Raw genomic sequence first — 23,310 nt, forward strand, 5'->3', positions numbered from 1 at the left:
TCTAAATGCTGTTTCTGCTAAAGAAGAACACTGACAGATTAATTAAGGCCCCAAAATCAGGTTTGTAAATAAATGGTTGGGTTAAAAAATATTAATTTGACAACTGAAAGTTTTCTATAAAAAACCACAGCAGGAAATGAGTGCCTTGGCTTGCTGTTTCCCAGCTTTCATGCAGCCAAATGATGCAGGTAGCATGCAGGGATGCAGCATGGCAGGAGAACATCCCACTGCATAGCTGGGGCCTTGGGTGCTCAATTACTGCTGCTTTAAAGACTCTATTTTTGGTCCTTTAGATTGCATCTGTTATCCTGACTCTGGAACACAGGCTGCAGACAGAGGTGCCTCCCCCCAAGTCCCATTCCTTAAGGGAATGGTGTTTCTCTATTCTCTTCATTTCACAATGTCATGTTCTGCATTTCTAAAATCTTTCAAAGTTTTCTTGAATTATTTTCAAATGTATCTCTTTAGTTAGACTTAGAAGAAGAATTCATTCCAGAAAAAATGGAATTCATTGCTTTATACTTTGGAAAGCACACTCTCAAATGTTCCTCCTTCTTAAGTTGAGAGAGCGGCTTCAATCTGAAGTTCCTTGAATTGTGTTTCAATGAGCATTCAACCTTTGCCCTGCACACAGAAATCTCTGCACTTCCCTGCTTGGTATTTCTTGGTTAATCTATTTAAACTTTTTTCTCCTGCTTCTATTTTCCACTCCTAATTTACTTAGTATTTCTCTTTGGCCTTTGGAAAACTGCTGTATCTACATTTCAAAGAGCACCTTCTTTCCCTCCCAGACCTGCACCTGAGCTGGAGCATTTTGCCTGAGCCATGCAAGCATGAGGGAAAGGGAAAGGGAAAGGGAAAGGGAAAGGGAAAGGGAAAGGGAAAGGGAAAGGGAAAGGGAAAGGGAAAGGGAAAGGGAAAGGGAAAGGGAAAGGGAAAGGGAAAGGGAAAGGGAAAGGGAAAGGGAAAGGGAAAGGGAAAGGGAAAGGGAAAGGGAAAAGGAAAGGCCAGCCCTGGTATCTGGTGGTGCAGTGCAGAAATGTGTAACAGATGACTGATCCTGCTGGTGCCTGAGACAGACCTGTCAAGTGTTTTGTGTCACAGGAAATCAAACTGGAGCCAAGCATTATTATTGAACTATTCAGTTTAACCATCTAATTATTTCCCAGTTAGGAAGGACATGACAGAAGTAAAGTAAATAATGTTATCAAGAAGATAGTAAGAAAAAAACTTCCAAAGCATTAAAATAGAAATAAAACAAAATTTATATTTTTAGTCTGAAATATTTTTCCCCCATGACATCCATATTCTTCCTTTCAATAAAATCCCCAGGTGAATCCATTTCTGAAAGCACAAAGAACATATTTACTGCCTCACAGGAAAAACCATGCTCTGTGGCATCATTTCCTGCAGGAATTACAGACCTGGAATGGCATCAGCTTCTTCTCCCAGACAAAACCCAGCAGCATTTCTCCCTTTGTGCCATGCTGGGAACAGCCTGCACACAGAGGGGGATTCTTCACCTCTGGGAATGTGGTGCATTGGCACAGCAGGGAGGGACAGGACCAAAACACCTGCGATGAACCCCCAGACAGGCAGACCAACAAATGCTGGCTTTACTCAGCCTTTTTTCCCTCTCCCTTTTCCTAGTTTTTTGACTAGCAATAAAAACACATGGCTAAAGACCCAGTGGTCAGTTTAGGGCTTGAGCAAATGAAGGCAGGTAACTAAAAAGTAAATCTATAGGAATGACCACAGCTGCTGGTTCCAAATCGTGGCTGAAGGAGGTGAAAATAATGGGAACTAACACAAAACTGCTTCTGAGAGCCAGAATAAGCACTAATAGGCTCTAAATTGTAAATTTCTTCATTAACTCATCTTTCTACTGAAGAAATGATGTTTCAGAGGGAATTCAGGAATAATTTCTTCCACATGAAAAATTTGTGCACTTAATTTGTTGCAGTAAACTGCTGCTCTGAATGCTGAGGAGGTCTGTATTAGGCAGATGATGAAAGAGCATCTGCCTTAACTACCTTTTTCCTCCCATTTAACTAGTAAAATATTTCCATTTCAGTGATGAGATGAAAAGCACAGTGGAGAAAATCACAGGAGAAAAGAAATTCCCAGTTTTCTAAGATGGGCTTTAGAGGGAAAGAGCTGATATTGCCAGACTTAGCATAAAAGAAAATAATGAAGAGTCCTTTTACAAAAGTTTTACAATGAACAAAGAGAGTAAAAGCATTTTGGAGGGGCATGCAGCACACAAGTGGGATTTCAAAACAAGACAAGGGACTTGTATATAGACAGATACATCTTTTTCATTATCAAGACTCTTAGACTTTGTTTTGATCTAAAAACAAACAATGACAATGGAAGGATTTACAGACTCGGGAGTCTGAAATCTGAGTCTGGTTTCCATAGATTTCCAGTTATTCAGAAGAAGGTAATTGGAACCTACAGCCTCAAAGATGTGCCTAACATTGGCTCTGTATCATCTGTGGATGATCTGTATATCTCTATCATCTGTAGATGATAATACCTACTCCACTGAAACTCCCTCCAGTGACACACAGCACAGATGTGACAATGTCACTGCAGGACAGTGGGAACTCACCCATTTCACTGCAGGTTCAGCTCTGGAAGTGCTGACCTTTTCTTCTTTAAACAGTGTACTGGATACTGGGTTTTAACACAGCTTACTTCATGTAAAATATGCCCTTTTAAAAAACAAATTCTGACTAAAATATTATTAAATACTTTTTCCAAATGCTTGTTCTTTTTCACTCCCTCCAAGTATTCAGTTCTCACATATTACAGCTAACACCTTACTGCATATAAAATTCCATTATTGAATTTGAAGTGAAATTAGAAGAGCTTAAATTGCTCAGAGTCTTGGGAGGCCCCAGCCCCATCTACAGCAGGAATGCATTCAAGGATTCAGCCTCTGGATTAATCCCATGGCTCAGTGGATGGATCCAAGCTTCAAATTGAAGAGGTTTGGAATACCCAGGTCACTGAGCCCAGAAATCCTTATGGTCAGCAGTGGGATCTCCTCACAGATATTTTGCTGCAGAGATTTTGCTGCAGTCCCCTTCCCTGCAGTAGGTGCAGTGTCCAGTGTGTAGTTGCCCCACTGCAGATCAAAATTACCAGGAATAAGTGAATTACTGTGCCAACATTTTTAGAGCTGAGAAAATTGATTACTTCAAAGCTGATTTCTTTTTCTTGCAACATTTTGGCAGAGCTCTTAGCACAGAAAAGGCATCATTCCCAAAAGTGATCAGAAGGAGCAACTCCTATCCATCATTTATCCTTCATAGTTAGCACAAAATTTTGAGCTTCAGCACAGAGTGGCAACCTCTCTTGGCATTGCAGATGTTGTTTAGATCTTCTCCCTGGTGCATGTGACACATGGAACTGGAGAACCAGCACTTCCAAATGTTCACATATTAGAGATGTAATATAGAGGAACAGCAAATATTAATGTGAGGGACCCCTAAGTGGATCCCCTGTTCCTTTGGGGGAGTTTCCAAAGCCTTTCTCTACCCTTCAGTGTTTTACCTTGCTGGGTGATGGTGTCTCAGTGAGGTGCTTTGTACTGTTCTCCAGAGGAAGGAAGCAGCCATTGATATCAGATAAAGTAGGGGACAGGTTTGTAGCTTCATCTGTTTTAGCAGCTACAAATATCACCAGGAGAAAACATGAAGGGAGAAGTGTGTATGCCTATAAATGGCCAAATGAAGCAGGAAGCTGCATTTGTAAGAATTTTTTGCTGTAAGTAGAAAAATGTTGTTAATACCTGAACATACCCATCTGATCACTATTTATAATTTCAAGACACCATCCTGGTTGTACCCTGCACAATCTGCTTAGCAGCCATCTCAAAGCAGCCAGGAGAAATTGGAACTTGCCAATTCATTTACCAGTGTGCTACAACCTTTGCTGCGTCCAAATTGCATCTACCCATCAGAGTTGCTGGAGTTACAGGAAGCACAAGATAGTGTCAGGGAAGAAATTATGTCCATAGGAAAAAGTTACAGAAGTGATCTTGCTGGAAACAGCTGAGCAGCATGGATAATAAGAGTTCTAGCCCCTGAAATGTCAGCGGGTTGAGCAGGGACTCTAGGATGAATGCTGGGACAGTTCAGCCCCCTCTTGCCATTTAAATGTTATCACAACAATTCCTGTAAGTTTCTAAATTGAAATAAATAATTAGCAGTGCATGGAAATTAATCATAGGCTTGTACTGGAAAAGCAGCTAGCCAAAATAAAAAGGACCTTTAAGGTGTCACATTTTTGAGATAGTACTGACTAATAGGAAATATTTATGTTTGTCTGCTCTGTCTCCAGCCTAATCAGACTAGCACCACTTATAAAGCATATTTATCCTAGCTGGCTTCAAGCTGGAAATGTGTGTGCAGCTCAAGTCAGAGCAAAAAGAAGAAAACAATTGCCCTCTGATCTTCACAGGTTTCAGGACAGGGATGGTACCAAATTTTAGGAGATCTCAGTTCCAATCCTGACAAGACCCACAGAGACCTGGGTGAGTGGAGCAAGCCCAGGTTGAGCCCTGTTTCCCCCACCTTTGCTGAGCTGTGCCCATGCAGAGGGCAGCTGCTGTAGGGTCCTGCCCAGCTGTGCTTGTGCAGAGCAGCTCTAACCTTGGCATGGGCTTGGAGAGTGGGGTGTCTGTGTGACCCACCCCATTTTCCTTGCCTGTGCATGAAATTCCTAGCAGAACTGATGTTTTTGGGTTGTTTTATTTTATTTTTATTTCCTATAAGCACTGCTAAGGCTGGTTTTATCAAGACTTTCTAGTCTAATAAGATGCTGCTGTCACTCATGAAGGAAGGGCAGATGTGCAGCAGATGAAGCTGTCCAGGAGAGCTCTGGTGACAGCACTGCAGATGCACTCAGATGCCATCAATTCATATAACAGTGCTGAGCAAGGCAGCAGATGTACCCGTGCTCCAGCTGAGGTTTGGATACTGCATCTCCTGAGGCCTTTAATCCTCATATTCTCTGCCACTGTTAGCTCTGAGTTTAGCCTGTCTCCAGGCTGAGTTATCCAGAGCAGCCAGCAGCCTCAGCTGCCCCACCAAGGACCGAGGAGGGCGAAGAGCAGACAGGCTCCTGCCGTGCTCCAACAGTGAAAATATTCCTGATTTCCTGTTGGCAGCCCTGAGACAGTTACCTTTTGCCTCTGTGTTGGGCTGGAAGTCTGGTTGTATGACTACAAGGACCAGTTTACTGCAGAAAAACAGGTATTGTGATGATTTTATTTAAGTGTTCCTAGGTGGCATTTCATACAGAATATAAATTACCTTGCCCACTGCTTCCCTGACAAATACCTTTTCTAGCTCTTTTATTGATCAGCTTAAATACATCACTTGGCATTATATGTGTTAAGTGTGCCTAGAGATCTTTCTTCCAGCAGTATTTTATCTTGCAAAAAGAAGAATATTGACAAAATGTGTAGTCTCTGAGGTAAAACGTGATGGCCAGATGGGTTGAACCCATCACTTATAGGAGCAGCAGTCCCGTAGAAATGTAGGTGTTTCAGAATGATCATGCTGCCTTGGCTCAGTTTTCAAGAATACCTGACTGCTCAGGGCTTTTATTGTGCCTGAAATTTGTAGTGTGATGGACACCAAGGTTATTTGATAGATTATTTTATGTCAGTGTACCGTGGTGCAACCCCACACGGCTTCTGGCTCACTCCCTCCAGTGGAATGAGGGAGAGAATGGGAAGGCTAAAACTCAGAAAGCTTATGGGTCAAAATAAAGCCAATTTAATAGGCAAAGCAAAAGTTGCACATGCAGCAAAAGGAAACCAGGGAATTCATCTTTCCCCAGGGCAGGCTGATGGGTGTTCAGCCATTCCCAGAACAGCAGGGCTCTGTCACACATAACAGTGACTTGGGCAGGCAAACACCATCCCTCTGAACATCCCCACTTCCTCCTTCTTCCCCAGCTTTATTCCAGGGACATGGAGCCACACAGTCTGAGAGTCCCTTGGCTCAGCTGGGCTCAGCTGTCCTGGCTCTGTCCTCTCCCAGCTCCCTGTGCACCCCCAGCCCTGTGGCTGCTGGGCTGAGGAGCAGAAAAGGCCTTGATTTCACCTAGCAGAACCAAAACCATCCCTGAATTATAAACACTATTTCCAGCACAAATCCAAGCCACAGCCCCATACCAGCTACTGTGGAGAAAATTAAGTCTACACCAGCCAAAACCAGCACACAGTCACAAAATATGAACACAGTAAGTACTGTGCTGGTGAGTTATGGGATGTAGACTCACTTGAATCATATCTGTAAAAGGATCTCAGCAGGTCACACCATGCCTGTGGAGTTTGGGAGGATTTCTAGCCCCAAGAGCTGCCCCCTGCACCCTCCCTGACAGGGCCACCTTCACTCACTCCTCAGCAGTCAGACAGCGCCCCTAAACACCTGGAAAGGATTTTCTCACAGACAAACTTAAGCACAGAACCTCCAATTGAAGCTGTGCTCAGAGGAGTCCCAGGATGCAGGACACTTGCTGGGATCAGGTGCAGGACACAAACTCCATCTCCTTTCAGATTTGGCTACTGCTCTGTCACTTGGGGTTTCCCAAACCTGTGGTATGGCTCCTTTGCATGCCCCACCTCTTTATACACTTGCTGGCCTGGAAAAGCCCTTTCATAGAGATTCATTGATCTAAACCACCAGACACCAACTTCAGCAGACTCCTGAATACAGGGAATCAGGAATGCCATGAGGAGATTTCATGTATTTAGATGAATAACATTATGGGGTAGGACATAGTGTATACCCCATGGTAGCCACCCCCTGAAAATGTGACATTCATGAAGTCAAAGATTATTTTGCCTTTTGTGTTATCTGACACTAGTCCTGAGCACAGGAAGAACAAGAATGCCTGTTTTGCACATCACTTGCTGTTAGGCTGTGTCTGGTTACATCACATCAGCTGACACAATGTTAACCAATGCAAGCAGATAAAATGTGACATAAATGTCATGTTGAATCAGATTTTAATGGCGTTGGCAGGTTTTATACCACAGATGAAAAATACCAAATTCAACCATCATACCTGTAGGTATTCAGGATAAAGCAATGCTAGTCACTAACTCCAAGCCACATTTTCGTATTCTATTTTATAAATTGGCCATTTTTACTCACTGTTATGTTCCTATTCCTTCCCAAAAGTAATAAAAAACCACGATGAGGACTAACCAGGACAAAGCATGCATCGGCAGGGAATTCATCTACTGAAAAATGGATAAACTTAAGAGCCTGTCTCAAAAAAGCCCACCAAAATCAATAACAACCTTTCTATTGATTCAAACAGGAAATGGATCAAGGTGTCCATGCCTCAATAAATATTTTTACTGTACAACTAATTTCCCATGAGAAGGAAATTACAGGGTTTTTTTGTAGGCCTGGGGGGAAAAAAAGCAGAACAAATTTTATGTAACAGAGCAGAAGGATTACAAAGGCGAGGCAGCACCTCGGTAATATATCAAGTGATAATACCATGTTGGGGTATTCAATCTTTTCTTCATTTTCCACTCATACAGAAATTTTACACTGAGGAAAGAGCAAGGCTGATGTTTGCACCACGACTTGTGTCCATGCCCCTCCAAGCTACAGCTGGCAGAGAAAACATGGCTTTGGGATATCAGAGAGCCCACTGGGCCCTCACTCCCTCCTCACCCAGCTTCTGGAGCAGAAAAAAAAAGCCACAGGACCTTTGGAGATCCTGTACCTGTGGCTTCTAAACCAGCCTTTCCAGGGCCACATTGTGCAGGAGATACAGAGAATCCTGCCAGTGCTCTGCAGGGATCCTCCTTAGCCACAGCTGCAGCTCGTATCAATTACTTGCAGCATCCTGAGGGTGTTTATCATGCAGTGCCTCAGTGGGAGTCTGCCTTTACAGCAGATTATTGTCAGGAGACTGGAAACTCTTGTGCCACACTAATAAGGTAATGCTCTGATAAAACAGTTGGTTAATAAGTTTTATTGCAAACAGAAGACAAGTCAAAACTACAGAATTGCAGCCTGAAGGGAAGAAAATAGAAAATGTCCAGCATCATCACTGCCTGCAGTCCTCACACATCACCTGCTCACAGCACACTGCCTGCACTCTGCAGCAATGATCTGCAGCAGCGTGGGGAGGGCATGAGCTGGCAGAGGGATTCTGCTCCCCAAAATACATCACCTAGATAGTTTTCTCACATGCTGATTTTCCTTCTCTCACCATATAATTTACACATCAGAAAAATTTCCCTTCCTTAGTCTGCATGTCTTCTGGTAAAAGGGAAAGGACAGATATCCCTGCAGGGACTGGGATGCTGAGCAGTGAGCTGAAAGTATCTGTCAGGGGTAGCAGGAATTAAAAGGACACTGTCCAGACCATGGATACAAACTTGCATAACCACCTCCTTGGTTTAGTGTTCATCACATAACCATGAGTCAGAAGAAGAATTGTGTCTAGCACCCTTTGCATACCAGATCTTGCTGTGCTCTGCTGCTCCTTTTGCTATGAATCTTCTCTTTCTACTTGATGAGAGCAAAGGCTCCTCTCCTGCTTCTTTTTATCTGAAAGCTCTAATAGCTCCAATCCTCAGCCCAGTTCTGGGGGAAGAGAGCACAGGCAGGGAGGTGCTGAGGGCAGATGTGACAGCTGATAATTGTTGAAGTAATGCTCCACTCAGGTTTTCAGTATATTAGACAAGGTACCTGTGCTCTTCTCCAGGCTCCCCACAGCAGCTGCTGTCAAGGCCAGGTGCCACTGAACAAAGACCCCATTTTGTAGGCCAGAACTTCCCACTGAGGGTTTGCCTTTCGTATGGGAACTCTGATAAAGGGAACTTGAACTAATCAGGCATTTTCTCTGAGGTAAAAACATTTATAGCTTACCCTCTTGATACTTCAGATTGCTATTCCTTGTGTGCACTAGAGGAGTCCCTGCAGATGAATCCAAGCAAACTATTAATTCAGTGATGAATCCTGCAGTTTACCAGTAGACTAAGACTCAAATTGCAAAACAATTCATCTTCAACCTCATTCATAAGTGAGGAACAGGTATCTCGAGGCTGGTAACCTTTTGGAAACATCACAATGACAGATTCTGCCTGACAGGCCTGATATGAATTTTGCCTGCTGCATAAATATTGATGGCCTTAATGCTCAGCATTGCAGACTTAATCTTCTTAGCAGGTACCTTTCTAGATTTGGAGCTGTGCTGGCTGCAGGGTCCCCCCTCCTTCCCCAGTGATGAGCTCAAGGTGCTGTTTAGAGTCATTAGCCCTTGATTGGGAAAGTTAATTGACAAGTGTTCACAAAGGAATGGTGTGTACTTGACCATTTCAGAGGAATGGCTCTCAGCCAAGTGGATTCAAGATCCTGAAGAGCCTCTGACAGATGGAAGAAGGGATGGGGAAGGCACAAAGGGAACAAGGAGCCTGTGATAGAACTGCTCTGGTTGTGGTAGGACAAACAAGCCAGCCTGGCACTGCCACTTCTACATTTCCTGCAGGGAAATTTCCCCTAGGAAATCTCTGTGATTGAGATGAGAAGGAAGCAAAGATAAACAGGATTTCAATGTGAGTGTTTGTTTTCAGACCTTGATCTTCCAACCAGCTCTCCGAGAAGGTCTGTGTCTATGGGGGCTCAGAACCCATCTCCACCAGCCAGATGTGTAATTTATAACTCCCTTTCTTCAATGTCAAAGCCAACAACATAAAGGACATAAAATATTGAGAAAGACCTAACTTTACTGACACTATGAAATACGAAGGAAGCAAGACAGGAAAAGAATATTAAAAAAAAAGTGCATCAGTTTGCTGGTTTTTGTCTTCTGCACACCTCCCATTTGTTCATTCCACCTGTACATCTCAGTTCAGCTTTAGGCAACTTGGCTGCTGAAAGTTTATTCTCATTTTTAAAATAAATAAAGTTTAACCTAATTGTTTAAATTAATGAGCTGCTCTGCAAATTTTCTATTTTCAACTGGAGTCACTCTGAGTCGGCCCTGCCAAACCAAATTCTTTGACCCAATTTCTAAGAATAAATTTTCTCCTGAAAGCTGAAAACAGCCACACCAATCTGTATTGTCCAGCCTACTGAAACTGGGACTTTATAATGGAAATATGCAGAGCCCTCAGCAAAGCAACAGTGATGCAAATTACTGTGTGTTTTTTTTTTTTTTTTTTTTGCAAAGGCTATTCTGAGATTCTGAGGTCAGTACTTACATAGCTTGATGACAAGGGAATTAACTGCACAAAGATCAGGTGATATTAGAATTTAAAGAAACCTCACCAGGAAAAAATAGAAACATTCAATATTGTATGAAGCATAGATGTGCCATTGGTTAAAGAGCTGGAATGATTTTTTTTTTCACACTGACAAATGGATACAAGGTAAAGGAAAGGGTTTTGTGCTATTAACAAATATTCTTTTAAAAAATCATAATCAAATCTCTATGATCAAACATTTAAGTAAGTATTCTATAGAATGAAATATCTGGGTATCATAAATTAAATGCCAGTTACCTGCAACAATGCAGATCATTTCCCCTTGCCTCTCCTTTCTCTTCAGGCTGCACACCCATGTCAGGGGTTGTATCTCACTGTCACCTCCTGCCTGCACCATAAATCAGAGGCAGTTTTGCTGCTGAGCTGCTGTGCTTAAATCAAGCTCTGTGTGTATTAATAAATATAAATTGCACAGCAGCTGAGTGCTGCAATCCTGATGGGGGTCTGAGGAGGCTGCCATCAGTAACCTGGCAGCAATCATACCCTGGCACCCAGGATTGGTATTTCTGCTCTTGCACTGGCTAGAGCAGGACTTCTGTTTGCCTCAGCTACTGTAGATTGTGTTCCTTTGACCTTTCCTGCTGATATTATCAGACACTGTTTTCCAGGGCGGGTCATGACAGAGGGATAACACACAGCCAGGAGTTCTACAAGGGCTTCATCTTGCAAACTCCTCACTCAGAGGGACCCTGGGGCACCAGTGCAGAGCAAGCCCTGGCTGCACTAAGCCAGCAACAGCAGGAGCATCTCAGGGACGAGCTGTTTGGTGCCACCTCCCCAAATCTCTCTGAGCAGAGTGGGAGTACCCAGCAGCACCAGCCCAGGCTGTCAAAGAGCAGCAATCTCTGCTCTCCCAGCCCAGCACTTGCTTTAGACACAACAATAAATGCAGTGCCCAAGTCTGGAAAGATGCTGGAATAATGAGGAATTTTAACACCAGGAGATTTGACCCACAGAGAGAAGAATGTCAGCAGCACCTCAAATACTTGTTGCAGACTCCAGGGTTTCCTGAGAGCCATTTGCCTCTTTCTGAAGTTGTAAACACACAAAGCAAATTTTGGTAATGTGAACATCTCATGAGTGCAGACAAAGCACCCTCTGCAGCACATCTTCCCACCCACACATACTGGACTGTGGCAGGATGAGGTGCTCCAGCTACCCTGAGAACTGCCAAGGAGCCCAGCACAGCCACCCAAAAATATCACCGAGAATAATTTATGATGTACTTGCCTTCTGCCTTGTTTCTTAGAGGTATTTTATTTCTGCTGGAAGCATACAAATATATTTTGTAAAACTGATGTATCTTAAGACTAGAAATTCTGCCACTCCATCATTTCTGTTTGTTCCAGAGAACCTATCTCTGAATAAGGGCAAAGCAGGGATTTTATTCCCTTTGATTCAGAAATAGAGATGTGTACATTTCAAATACAAATATTTAACCATAGTCCGATGAGTTAAATGATTCTAGAAGGTCTTGTTTAGATTTAGCATTATTAGCAAAAATAGTTAAACCCACTTCATTAATAAAGCAAACAAAGTAAGACAAATTTGAAGGAAAAATAAAACTATGTTTCTATACAGACAGCAGCAAGGATATACTCATAATTTGAAAGAAAGAGAACACCTAATTTATTTGCAGTCTTTCTTTTAAGGGAGAAAAACATTTTTGCCTCCAGCTGTAGAGAACAGAACTATTTCCAGTCCATCAAAGAAAGAAAGACAGTACAGACCTCATCAGCCATGCCATGAATAGCAGCACCAGTGCTTGATGGAAGACCCCAGCATCAGTCCTGGGGACTTGTATTTCCTTCAGCCCCCATTTACCAGTCAGAGTAAAGCTCTCCTGGGGCACGTGGGACTGGCATGATGCTACAGCTGAAGTACTGCAGGTGCAGCAGAAGGTCCTGTCAAATCAATATTTTGCTTTCATACAGAGTCTGAGGGCATAGTCTGACCACTGCCATCTCCATGGCTTCTCCTTTCACTTTTGGGAAGAGCAGCATGGTTTACAACCCTGTGTCATCTCAACCTTGGCAAACAGAAATGTGTTTGTGCAGCATGGGCCTGTTAGCTAAACCTCTGCTGCAGGGCACGTCTCAGGTGATCCATTGAATTTTATCTGCATACCCTCAAAAGCCTCTGGGAAGCCTCAGGAAGCTTAAATAATGTAAGGGTACCAAGCACTGAAGCCAGTCCCTTGATGCTTTGAGTTCAACCACTTTGCTTTTAGCCTCATCACCCGGTGCCGAGGAGGGAAGTGGTGTTGGCAAAGTTTTCCTTGCAGTGGGGCGAGAGCACGGAGAGGCAGGGGAGGGGTGCAGGGGGGCACTCCAATGCCTGAACACTCCTCAGCAGCATCCCTGTTGTTCTTCTGGCTCCTCAGGAGCCTGGAGCCCTGCCAGGTCTGGGAGTGAAGCGAAACTTGTACAGAACCCTGCAGAGAGCAGGAGCACTGTCAGGGCAAACCACGTGAGAAGGAGGAGAGGATTTGGGGCATCCAGGTGATCTGGGTTGTGGCTCTGCTTCTCCACCCTTGCTGGAGTAAAGACACAGTAAAGATAGAGTAACTGTGAGTATCAGTGGAGAAGAAAACCATGGCAACAGAAATTTAGTTCCTATGTTAATTTATTGCCATCGAGATATTTGCCAATTGCCAGCTCCCTGGGAAAAAATGCATTTTTCATCAGTACCGCACAGAAATTAGTATCAGAAGAATTAATGCACTTAATAACTGACAAAGAACACTGAGAAATGTGCACGAGATATTAAGACAACTGTATTTATGTGTCCCTTCAACCTATAGCAAACACCAGCTAACTGGATAAATGTCACTGCAAGTTTGAATCATGACTTGGTGTCATTTTAAATTCAAGTGAAGCAAGGATTTTCTTTATTTGGCTAACACTTGAAGTGACATAATGAATAAAGGGCACAGGCTCCTTGTTTGTGTTGCAAATCTTTCAGCCTTTAACCTAGAAAAGGTGAAGGCATTTCCAAAACAGGTCAGGTCATAGGTTAATCTGCTGGTTTGTACCAGAGGAGATGTGTAGCAGACATGGGCCCTATCAGACCCTTTGGGCCCTGGGGACTTAGGCCATCTCCTCCTCCTCCCTTTTCCTGCCCCATCCTAGCCAGGAGACCCTGCAGCCCCTGGCCCTGCTGTGCCAGCGCCTCCCAGCCAGGAGAGCCCCACGGAGCTCATCCAGCCAGACCTCTGCTGTCCCACAAAGCAGCAGCACAGAAAATCTGTGCCTGGCCATAGGAAATCCAGGGGTTTGTGTGCTGGGCTCAGCACCTCCAAACCCACTCTAACACTCCGATCCTTGGCTTATCTCCAAGGTTATCTGCTGCTACCCCACACTCCCAACAGCACAACTTCTCCACATGGCTTTGATATCTCCTATCCTTCCATATCACAGCCTGCTAATCTGAACTGCTAGAGACCAGCCTGCCAGAGCATCTCTGGGCTTTTCATCCTTCTCTCAAGAGAGTCCACTCTTTGGTTTTGGCCCACAGAAAAAGAGAAGAACCATTTTTTCCCCAGATCTAACTCATTAAATACACAACACACAGGCTACAATTAGGATGACTACAAGTAGCATCATTACATTTCTATGAATATTTTTGAAGGAATATCAATCTCTGCCTTTTTTTTTTTTTCTTAAATATACTATTTCACCAACAGACAAGACTGTCTACTGTCAGATATGCACTGCAGAACTAAGTCCTGGGTTTGCTTTCAGACCAAACTTACAGAGACTTTAGGAAACTTGGGTGGTGATGGTCTTGTTTTTCTATCTGAAGCAACTGCTAGTTCATATGTTTCTAGAAGATGGTTTTTCCAGACCTGCCCCCAGACTTCCCTCTCCAAATGATTAAACACTGTTTGTTTACACTGAAGGCAGTATAGCTGATATGCATTCTGTCTCTCAGCCTGTAACCTTGTAACAAACTGACCACTTTATTCAGCCTCTTGATTTTAACAGGGAGCAGTATTTAGTACCACATGCAAATTGGCATCTTAACTGTGAGAAAAATAGAGACTGATTCATTGTTCAGCTGATGGGAGGAATTACCTCCACCACTGTGTGATTCATCTTGATTCATCCCACACCAGGAATCACGAAGGAATAATTTAAAGCCAACTCAATATATTGTAAGCTCTAAGTGGGAAAGCCTGTGCTTAGTACACATTGCTGATGGACGAAAGCAAAGCGTGGGGCTATCCTGTGCAGAGGAGCAATACTGCAAAGTTGGAAGCATAGTTACAGAAATGGATTATTTTCCCCCACCCGTGGTTCACTGTGGAAAGCTGACTCTCACAGGGCAAGGTAGAGAAAAGGCATAAAAAATTTATTGTAGGCAAATCAAGATCTGTGCAGGGAAAGAGTGACAAAAATTGAACTGCTACATATACTGATGAGACAAATAGGAGAGGACATGGCAGAGCATCCTAAAACAGTGCAAAGCCTGGTGCTTGCCTGCTTGCACATGAGACAAACGGAGGACAGGTGAAAAAAGGGAAAGCACACAAGATGGAAGAAAACATGGGTGAAAAGGAGTTAGGGAAGCAGCAACACAAAGCAGATACTCAGGACTCGGAAACACTGAAAGATAGGGATAATGAGAAACACAACCAGGAAAATAACTCAAAGACCAGAAGGATTCAGATTCCCTGATGGGGTGGGGTAGTAGGGGTGACCTTGTAGACAAATTGCAGAGTATTTATCTGCCACAAAACACTGTTTATTTCAGGATCCTGCTATGGCCTAGACAAAGGGCTGCATGAGACAAAGACAGTGGATATTGTTCCCATGGCACAGCTTTAGCATGGCCAGAAACAGGGGGGTTTCTAACCCTGACCTAGCACAGACTGGAAAGCCCTGCTGTGGTGTTAGGGGAACACAGGCAGGGCAGCCCTGCAGAGCAGGACCAGGTTATGGATTTGCTAAGTGAACACTCTGAAACTCTGTAGTTGCATCTGGGCTGCATTATTGCAATATGGAGGTTTTAATGGAGAGTTAAGATCAGTGCTGACCTTTAAATACCCTAAGTATTTTAAAGCTGTACTAGAAGATTTTACACCAATTATTTATTAGCATTATAAGTAAATGAGTTATTATCATTCATGAATTCCGTAACAGTCAATTTGTTTCTCTGCCCAGAGCCTTGAAGTGCTTATTTCACAATTTCTTAGAGATGTAACCATAGGAACTAAGTGGTTGCCAACATAAACCCTCACAATTAATGACAATAAGCTTTCACCCTATTGAGTGATAGTGAAATGTATACAGAGCTGATGAAATGCACCTCAAGGGCCATGGGACCCTAAGGCAGAGGCACATCAACTGGCTGTGCAACACTCACATGCTGCCCCAGTGAGTGCATTGGCTCAGCTGTGCATTTTGAAACTCTCACCCAGAGAATCATGCTGTGAAATGGAAGACCAAGAAGGCAGATTTTCTGCCCTGGAAAGCAGAGATCCCTCTGAGCTGAAATAGAGAGCAATGACAGTGCCCTTGACCTATTCCCAGAGCATCACAGAGGAATGGGAAATGGCAATGGAGAGGAGCCATGGTGCTCCTGCAATTTGGAGCAGCCCCCAGAGCTCCCTCCCTGCAGTGGAGCACCCACCTCAGATGAGACATTCAGCTGTGATGCCTCCTGCACTTAAATATCTTCCGTGGAGATCCTTCCTGTCCCTTTCACATTGGGATGAATATTTTGTCTCTGTTCCCCTCTGAAGAGGTGGGTTTGTTTTTTTCCCTAAGCATCTATTGCTGGAGGATACACAGCTCCACTGCAGATGATCATCCTTATGTGGGTGTGTGATTTCCAAGCAATAACATGGCTTTTCCCAAGAATGTTCACAAATACTCCATCTCTGGAGGTGATAATTTTATGTGCTTAAATACCAGGCCAAGGATGAATTCGTTTGCTCTTGCTTGCCTGGGACCAGGAAGACACAAGACCTTCTTGCAGGGGAAAATGTTCAGTAACACCTGAAAGCAAACAGCTTCCTTGCCAGGGAGGGCATATTCATCAGGAGTTTTTGACATTTATGGTAACAGGTTCAGAGGATGTCTTGAAAGACATCTCCATTTACTGCTCCAAGAGAAATATCCAGATTACTTGTCCCACAGCATGTTATGGTAGAAAATAGAATATGGAAATTAGAGGCATCCTTGCAAATAGTTTGGGGCTTCATGAGGTGGTTCCATTAGAAAGAAATACAAGACTTCCCTGTTTCTGAGATCCTTCCCAGAGTGATGCTGTGGAGGAAGATTGTGAGTGAGCTCCAGAGAAGGAAACAGCTCTTTGCCCACAGGGTAGTGGAGAACAAAGCACTCACCTGGGGCCTGAGCAAAAGGAAACAGAGCCCTTTGGCTGCCAGGGAGATGTTGAAGGAGAGGGTGCAGGGAAATGTAAGCAGCACATGAGGGGCTGCAGGCACATCTCCAATCTGGCAGTACAGAGGGAATGAGGGGCTGCCAGAGCCAGTGGGATAAACCCTGCAAAGGAACAGAACTGAGAGTTTGTAATTTAAATCTTTGTGAATGAAAACAACTGAAAAGGGGCACAGCAATAGCTTCCTTTTCTCCTTGGGCAGTGCTGCTACAGAAAAGTGAAGTGCTCCAAGAGGGGTAGTACAGGCAGGGTACAGTTCTGCACACACACATCCATTTCTGTCTGAGCTCTCTGCATACAAATCACTGCATTAAGTGATGCCAGACTGATTTTTGCCTTTTTTTCTTTTATATATTCTTTGTTTTCTTTACACAAATATTTGTAGCTCTGTTGCCTATTATTGCACTCAGGGCTAGTTTTCCCAGTACTTTTCCTTGCCCTGATAGGCAGAAAGAAAACATATTCCAAAGCCTCATCCAGCTCTTAGAGACACATTTTCATCAACAGGTTCAGTTTCCATCTGAGGGGGAAGGATTTAGCAGGGACTTGAACTGGAGGGGAATTGCATCACCACCTGTGTTCCTAATCAGTGATTTTTGCCAATTATGCTAATTTAATAAAGTTATAAAATTGTATGTACCCCTGTGGGAGGTGGGCTCTTGTGGACATTTTCTGGTTTTGCCCCCCTGGAGTCTTCCAATAAAGACCAGGCTTTATATTACCACTTATATTATCTAAAAGTATGTGTTGTTCCATTTCTAGGTTTCTTAAGGCATCATAAGAAACCCCATTTGACTTCTGCAGTGCAATAATCCTACCAATAAAGAGGCCCGTTTGAATATTTGATGCCATTAAGTAAACTGTACTGAACCCTTAACAAGTTTTTTGTTATCTCAGTCATCAAAAACACTCAGAATCCTCTGTGTTTAAATGTATCTGTCTTGAGCTTGGTACAGATACACAGTTCCTGGCAGATAACAGTGTCACACCAGATAATAACTCCTGCTGCTAGATAAACCACTTGGAGGAAGATGCACATTTGAATTTCTATTCCCTTGGCTTTAATGAGATGCCATCAGCTCAAGTTTGGCCCCATATTTAAATGTCATTAAGAGAAGTTCTATGCAATCATAAGTACAATTTTAAAAATTACATTTTTAGCATGATTTCTACTGGAAATGGGATTTTCTTGCAAACCCACATTTCTTTGCAGTCTTCATGCAGAAGTGTGTTGGCAGATAAGAAATCACACCCAGCGAGAATGGGACTGAGAGGTCTCACAGGGTGACCCAGGACTTGGTCACCCTGGAGGGGCCAGGTGTCCCCCCAGCCTGTGGCACGTGGCAGCCGTGTCCCCACCCCTGGCACTGCTGCCAGCATGGCACCACGCTTTAATTTGTTTAATTTGACACTGACACACTGCTGTGGCCACGGAGCTGCACAGGCAGAAGAGCTTTGGGGCAGAGAGGTTCCATTTCCAGAGGTCTGAGCTCCTCCACGCCCCAGCACACACAGTCACCATCCATTGCTCCCCAACAGCAGCTTCTCCCCACAGAAGCAAAAGGCTCAGACCAGTCAGATTTGGTCTTTTTCCTCTCTTTCTCTACTTTGTATGCTGCTGAATTCTAGTGTGTCCAGTGCCACATCCCAATCTTGATGAAAATCTTGGTGACCTCTGTGGGTTTTAAGATCTCAAAAACTCATTTTCTCCTTCATATTCCAGCAGGAATAACTTGGAAAATAATCATTTGGCCATATATATATATTTATATCCCATCATATTATATTCTAAACAACTGCCTTGGGGTACAAGAAACCACATTAAAATGCATGCAAACTGAGTTAACAAATGTCAGCCAGAAGTCCCGAATACAAACTGTGCTTCTCAGACCCCAGGCTAGAAGTCTGAATAAACAGATGTTCTTTGCACTGTGCCTTGAAGGTTAAACTTAACCTTTGTTAGACAAACAAGGGACGCTGATACTCTTTGCTAAATAAGAAAGGTTGATGGCATATATAATCAATAATATTAGACCATTTGACATATCTTAGGTTAGGGATTTTAGCAGAGGAAGAGAAGTTGTAATATTTCTAGGAGAGAAGAAGCAGACAGACTAAATAAATAAATTAAAAGTGCACAATAAATTAAAAGATTAAGAGTTCAGAGGCACCTACTGAAAGGCAGCAGCTCCCTGTTTCCATACCTTATTTATCTGCAGCTTGGGCTCCACCCCAGCTGGAGGGATGGTCTCCAAGCCATGGCTCCTCTCTGTCACCCTGTTCCCAGCAGTTTTCAGGTGCACTCACAACAAGACCCAGGTTTTACTGCTTCTTATCAGTGAGTTAGGACTTGAGATCTGGATGTGAGCAATTCCACCAAAGACAAATTTTGTTAGAAGCCCTCTTATCCATAACTCCATATCCATGCTCACAAAGATACTTAAACAAAAAGTCCAGAAAAACCTATGAGAAAAACTGTGAAACAATTTCCCATTATCACAGAAACAGAAGAGAAAATTAGGGAAAATCCTAGCCACTGTGATGCTTTCCCCCTGGAAACAGAAAAACTAAATATACCGAAAGACTCTTTGTTTCCTTACAGGTTGGTCAGCAGGTTTTTTACTTTTTCTTGTGCTCTTTTTGGGCTTTGCAGTATGAAATCAAGGCATGTGTTCCTCTTCACATTTTTTTTTCAATCTCCATTGATTTATATTCCTCTAGGCTGTGCTGATTTTCCTGCCTCTGCTTCTGTTCCCCTCTAACCTATCCTGCATGCTTTAATCTGTGGAATTTTTTATTATCTTCTAACTCATGTAGATGTCCATCTTCCTAGCTCAGCACAAACCAGTGTGAATACAAACAGTCTGTATTCCAGCTATATGTTGCTGTGTGTGGTAGGAGCTGCCTCCCACATCTGTTTTCTCTAATTTACCCATTTGATTTCTCTTCACATAACTAAGTGAATCCTTTCTCTACCCAGGCCATGCTTGCTGACCGTGGAGGTTATTTTTATTGTGGTTCCCATCCCACAGGAGCAAGGATTGCCAGAGTTATGCTCCTTCCTGCTTTGCTGGGTTACACATCACCAGCTAATCTAGAATGACTCTCAAGGACCCCTGTTACTCAACAGAGCACAATCAACAGAATTGCTCCATGTTTTGCCATGTTGTTTCAAGAATAATGGGTTCAGGTGAGGTGACAATGCCTTGTAAACTGTCTGCAATGAGACACGTTTTATTAGGAAAGTACAGAACTACAAATGTTGATCATCTAATTAAATTTCAGCTAAGTTTGCTGCAGTTTGATTTACTGATGTATTCTGAGTGACTCACAAACATTTTGAAACAAGGGGCTGGTATGACAACTGTGCACAATGATACAGAAAATAAAGGTCTTTTCCATGCCAATTGGAAATAAATCCACATTTATTTAAATAAAGATATGAATTATTTATGGCACTTCTGTAACACAAAGATGCTGATCCAGACACTATCATAACAGGGAACATAAAAGCAGAAACTAAACGTGTGTCTTACCTGCCAGTAATTCTGAAAGATATCTAAAGAAATAGTACCTTGTTTACTGTAGTGAGCTGTTCCCCCCAACACACAGTGGACATGAGTTTTTCCATATTTCATCCCAAAGTCAACTAGAATACTTTATATACTCATACTAAATATTTCCACTCCAAAGCTGAATCTTTATTATTGTTATTAAACAGAGAAAATACCTCTTGATTACACCCAGACAGATATGCCCATTTCCATCATAAGCTTTATGAGAGTTTTATTGCCTCTCACTGAAAAGTCAGCATTTTACAAGATTTAAAGGGAAAAAAAAAAAAAAGAGAAAAAAGAAATTGAAAAAGATTAAACAACACAAGTTTCCTAGCCATTTTCTATGGGAACAAAGTGTTCTATAGTCAGGGCAATTATTCCTTTTAAAAGTATAGCTTCCAATGTTCTGTTGTGAGTTGCATTTAAATAGGGAATGAACTCATCCTCTCACCGTTTAACCATCTGTAAATAGTCTAAATACAGGACATTAGATCTGGATAAGAAATCTCTGCAAAAATGTTCATTGGTATTTAGTGCAAATTAGAGCAAACTCCATTTTGTAGACAGCATCAGAACTCTTTGTTCCTCACAAATTATCTGGAAGAGTTGATATTTCTGCCAAATGGTGGCATTTTGGCTGCCTTGAGTGAAAGTTGAGGGAGCATGGCTGAGGTAAAGTGTACTTAAATTCTGGCTAAAGTCAGTAGCTAGACCTTGGCAGATTCAAACCAGACTCCATGGGAAAGGGTGTGAACCTCACAGCCCTGCTTCAGAGAACCACTGCTAGGGTTGTATTGTTTCAATTATAAGCTGCCCAGCAGCCGTGATTAAAAAAAATAAAATTTCATCCTAGAGATGTAGCACTTGCTGCATTTATAGCATTAACAATCATTTAATCTCATTTTATCCCATCTGTAGCAGGGCATAATTTCACTAATACCCTTTTAAAGCACAACTAGACTCTACTTTCAAGGGAGGGAATCAGTCCACTGGTGCCCACACAAGGACAGAGCTGTTGTTCAGGAGCACAGCAGCCAAACATCATTTCCAGAGGAGCCCTTAATTGACTGCACTTGTGAAAGATGCATCAAAATGTCCCAAAATGAGCACGTTGTCACTTTTATAATTTGCTGACAGTTTGCCCCCAGGTAAACCTCCAGCACACTAATAGTTTTTCTTGGCCAGCACAACCAATATAGACTTAATATCTTTCTTTGCAAATAAGAGGAACATTTACAATAGCTGCTGGGTAGAAAATTAACCAAGTGAACTCTTCAATTTGTCTGTCCCTGTCTGTCTCTCTCATTAATTTTTTATGGAAATCAAAGACTAATTCTGTCTCTCTGCTTGTAATCACATTCAAAACATGCTCATGACTCAGTAATCTGCTTATGAACATTGCCGTTCTCTGCAGTAACTCTGCAGACACCCACATTTGGGGCGGTCTGAATGTTCACACAGCTTGCAGTTGCCAACAGGATTTTTATTCCTTGATGTTTTTGTCATTTTAGAATCTCCCATTTTGAAAGCTATCAGGGTGAACAGGAAACTCATCAAGCCAAAGTCAGAAGTCACAAGAAGCTATTCACCACACTGCAAAACCCTGGTAAGCAATTTCTGATGGCTTTAGTAAAAAATTGAATTTACTGATGATGTTTTTTTTTTTTTAAACCAGCCCAGCCTGAGAGGCCAGATGTGAAATCCCACACTTATTATCCCAGTACAAGGGAAGTCTGATCCAAATTTGTTATTTTGGCTTGAGCCAACACTATTTGCTCAGTTCCTCTGCATACAGAACATAATGAGACTGAGGTTTTATTTCAAATTTCAACTAGTTGCCAAGATGTTAACTTTCCTAGCTATGTTCAGCATCATAATTACCTGCTTCAACCAGTAATTGGTTGCCTTCATACAGCAGCAATAATCTAGTTATTATTCCTCATTCCACCCCATCAAAAAGGCTCTGGGGAGGAACAGTGAGCAGGTATCCATGTCACCTTCCCAGCAGCTCCTGGAATAAAAAGTGGCCAAGGAGAATTTACATTTAATGGCAATTCCATAATTTATGTGCTCCTCGAGGAGAGACAAAAGGCAGTGATGAACCAAGGACCAGGAGCAGCTCTGTGGGAGCACGAGGGGCACAGCTGGGCTCATCATTGTTCTCCTCTCAGCTGCATTTTGATGGCTTAGCAACACAGCTAATTTTACCTAAGAGGGAAATGGTGAAGCAAAGTGATAATACTTCTTTATTAAGCAAATGCACTCTTATTTATAGCCAGATTTTGGATCACAAAAATAAAAGAGATGAACACAGAACTTCCTTACTATTTTTTGTGTGTGTGTGCATAATTAGTACAAATGTTTTTCCACATTCAAATCATGTAGCAAAATCAACTATCTTCCAGCACGTAAATGTTTTTCTGACTGTATGGATAGCACAAACACAATGTCAGGAGAGTTTGTAGCAAAATGGTTTAAACACTCCTTCTAAAATCCTGTTCTATACACAAAAAAAACCCACATGTATGTATTGCAGAGATCTGGTAATTTTCCCAAATGCTCTCTCATGCTTCCTGCGATCAGTCCCCAGAGCATAATATTTTGGAAGAAGCTAATTCATTACATAATCTAAAGAAAACAATCACAGGCTTCCCAGCTCTGCTCACACAACACCACATAAAATCAAAAAGGATTTCTTTATTCTTAAAGAATGAGCCTTGAGTTGCCTAAAAATAAGCTTTCATAAGCACATAAAAATAAACACCACAAATATGAGTGAGAGAGAATTCTAAATGAGACATTTATTAGACTTGGGATGGCAAAAGAATAATGAAGTAACATGTGAAAACTAATTCTCTTTGATTTGACATGTTGATTTTTGTGTGTTTACAGCTAGGCAGGGATTTGCTGAAGAGAGGTATCCATGAGGACATGCAAGTGGGTCAGAATGACAAGTTTCTTCAAGCTGAATTGCACCATTTTTTAAAAATTACCTTCTGGAGAAAGTCTAAGGACAAAAACACACCTCTG

The 23,310-nt window shown here is 42.5% G+C and overlaps 1 long non-coding RNA gene across 1 annotated transcript in view; it reads right to left on the reverse strand.

The window, feature by feature from the left end:
- Nucleotides 1–18,127: 18,127 nt before the first annotated feature.
- Nucleotides 18,128–23,310, reverse strand: part of LOC116808426 (uncharacterized) — a 33,381-nt gene continuing 28,198 nt past the window's right edge. The window contains exon 3 of the long non-coding RNA XR_012055978.1: nucleotides 18,128–22,488. This is a non-coding gene — a long non-coding RNA (uncharacterized lncRNA). The remainder of the gene's footprint in view (nucleotides 22,489–23,310) is intronic.

This window comes from Taeniopygia guttata, chromosome 4A (assembly GCF_048771995.1).
Source record: "Taeniopygia guttata chromosome 4A, bTaeGut7.mat, whole genome shotgun sequence".
In the NCBI taxonomy this organism is placed as follows: Eukaryota; Metazoa; Chordata; class Aves; order Passeriformes; family Estrildidae; genus Taeniopygia; species Taeniopygia guttata.